General features: G+C 44.1%; 1 non-coding gene across 1 annotated transcript; it reads right to left on the bottom strand.

The window, feature by feature from the left end:
* Nucleotides 1-2551: 2551 nt before the first annotated feature.
* trnas-gcu (transfer RNA serine (anticodon GCU)) lies at nucleotides 2552-2633 on the bottom strand. Its single transcript has one exon. It is a non-coding gene; the product is annotated as a tRNA-Ser (tRNA).
* Between the last annotated feature and the right edge of the window lie 480 nt (nucleotides 2634-3113).

The following is a 3113-nucleotide window of genomic DNA, read 5'->3' as shown; positions in this document are numbered from 1 at the left end:
CTCTTTAGGCTCCAGGATTTAGAGAGCACAAATAAACCGTGAACTTTTCAGTTCGGATTCAAATGAATTATCATGGGAATTCCCCTGCAATTGTCAAAAACTTCGTGCATAATCGACAGAGCAAGGGAATTGAGTACTTTTATTGTTTCGAGACAAGGTGATGATGATGGGAGATCGCGTATCAGTACAGAGATAGGGTCACTATGTTCTAATATATCAACCTTGCTGTGTATTGCTGCAAAATGTAGCTACTTACGAAACATCCCACGCGAGCATGCAGATTAGTAATTAACCAGTGATGTCCCCCCCTCCCCGCCCCACTTCAACTCCGTCGTTAACTTCACAAACAAGTATAACGATTTCGGTATGTACTCTGTCCCGTGACTCCACGCACAGCTCCGGATTTTCCCTCGGTACCGTGTACACCTATCACATTACTAAAATCTGACTGCCAGTCAAACTCAATAAAACGGCCACTGTTATATTATTCAACGTCCCGATGACGGACTTACCACTGATGCGCCAATCTGCCCAGTCGATGTAAAATATGTATCATTGAAGTTGCAAAATTGTCAATCAAAATGTATTTGAAATATCACGGGAATCGAAGCGAGAAAGCTAAAAACTGTACATCGGAAGTTACGAGAGAGATGGATGGGAAACTCGAGTTTTAATCAGAGCCACCCACAACATTCACACGCTGTACGGAAACTCCTTCAGTTTGTGTTTTCCTTGTAGATTCCTCACCTGCGTGGCAGTGGTTGACACATTTCACCGATGCGGTGCAGACATTGTGCCGCTCTTCCTCTGTTTCCAGAATCACATGACAAGAACACACTCCACTCGACCATTCTTTGATATCAGTTCGGTACACTCGAGCATTAATCGACAATGCGCTGTGTTCTGAAGGAAGGATTCAAAGTCACCTCCTTCAGGATCTGTGCGCTCAACTCCCCGTTCAGAATTTCCGCACGCACCACCATCCCCCCCTCATCTTTGCGACGAGACGAAGGCTAAAAGAAGGAAGAAGAAGGGTGAAACTGATAAACATCGCATCTTATAACGACGTTCAAGCGTTTTGCCCTGTAGGCGCATTTATAGTGATCGTTCAAGGTACAACGGAGTTTCGAATAGATCCAGAGGACTGAAAATTGGAAATGTCTCTCCACTCTTTAAAGGGAGGGAAGCAAAAAGACAGGGAAGTATAGGACTGTTAGCCTTCTTCAGTGTTTATACGATGTTGTCCATTATTAAGGATGAAGTTTTGGGGTACTTCGAGGCTCATGTAAAAATAGGCCAAAGTCAGCATGGTGTTGCTTAAGGGAAAACTAGGCTGACAAATCTGTTGGAATACTTTGAGGAAATAACAGACAGGATAAATGAAGAAGGGTCAGCGGATATTGCTTGCCTGGAAAATCAGAAAGAATTTGACAAGGTGCCAATCTTGAGGTTGCTTAACAGGAGGAAAGACGGTGGTATTACGGGAAATATACTAGCATAGATCGAAGGTTGGCTGGATGGCTGGAGGCAGCGAGTGGGAATAAAGGGGGCGTTTTTCTTGTAGGCTGCCGGTGATTAGTTGGTGTTTGACCCATTTATTTTCATGTTATATGTCAATACTCTCAATAAGGGGTTTGATAGTTTTGTGGCAAATTGGCAAACCGTTAAATATAGATTGATATTAGTGTTAGTGTTGAGGAGCAGGACCCGGCAGACGAACTTGGTCGTGTGCTTAGGCAGTAGCTATAAAGGCTAGTACAGGCTTCCTGAAAGATTAACTTGCAGTTTGACTCAGGATTAACGAAGGGAAATGCAGTGATGGTCTACATATCGAGAGAACTGGAAAATGAAAGGAAGGATGTAATGCTGAATCTTTATACGGCATTGGTCAGACCGTAGTTGGAAAATAGTGAACAGTTTGGCTTCCTGATGCAAAAGCGGATTTGTTGGCATTGGAAGCGGTCCAGAGGACGTTCGCGAGAATCATCCCCGGAATTACAAGGTGAAATATGAAGAGCGTTTAATGAGTTTGTACTCGCTGTAGTTTCGACGAATGACGCGTTGATCCAATTGAAACCTATCGATTATTGAAAGGCCTAGGTATAGTGGACCTAGAGAGGATGCTACTGGTCGTGGAGAAGTATAGGAAGAGAGGAAGCAACTCCGGAATATAAGGACGCCCATTTAGAACAGAGATAAGGAAGGACTTCTGTAGCCAAATGGCTAGGAATTTGTGGAATTCATTGCCACGGATAGCCATGGAGGCCGTCAATCAATGTATTAAAAGAGGTGATTGACAGTGTCATAATCAATAAGGGGGTCAATGTGACGAGGAGAAGGCAAGAGATTGGGGTTGAGAGGGATAATGTATCAGCCATTCCCGATGGTCTCAACGGTCTAATTCCTCTCTCAATGTTATCGTTTTATGGGCAAATTTGGAGACACGTTCTAATTGTGAACATTATTTATCATGACTCACAAAACAAACTATCTGGTAAACGTTGCAGATCTGGATGTTTTCCAACCGATGGCTCCTCAGAGGAAGAGGTCGCGACGAGGGTGGGATTCGAACCCACGCGTGCGCAGCACAATGGATTAGCAGTCCATCGCCTTAACCTCTCGGCCACCTCGTCTGCTCTTCCCTCTCTTGTGTTCCAAAGATCTGAATTTCATCACAGCACGTGAAAACCCCGCTTATGTTCCACACATTTGTCTCCAGATTCAACCTCTATTTAGTTTGCCTGTGATGCTTATCGGAATTCATGGACATGGGGGAAGGAAGGCTTATGGAGACAGGTGCTAACCACAGCAAAAACAGAACTATCTATTACTGGCATTTCAGCCGCTACCGCCGTGCTATGCCAGATTGATCGATTCAGTGCTCTGTAACTCTGAGAAACAGTGTGTTTCGAGCTGTAGAGTGAGATAGCACTGTATCGAAGTAAATGTACGTCTAGTGGCTTGTTCATCATGTTGTTTGACTTCAAGAAAACGGATACTATAGTTAATTCTCATCCGGCTTCAAAACAACGGCTTTTCGTGTATTGGCAATTGTAAGAATCCGATAGCCACTAAACTAGAGAAACACTGAAGCGCACCGAGCACTGCCTGAG

Source organism: Hypanus sabinus, unplaced genomic scaffold, assembly GCF_030144855.1.
Source record: "Hypanus sabinus isolate sHypSab1 unplaced genomic scaffold, sHypSab1.hap1 scaffold_1269, whole genome shotgun sequence".
Classification (NCBI taxonomy): Eukaryota; Metazoa; Chordata; class Chondrichthyes; order Myliobatiformes; family Dasyatidae; genus Hypanus; species Hypanus sabinus.
Note: the sequence above shows the minus strand (reverse complement) of the source record. Positions and strands in the feature narration are given on the sequence as shown.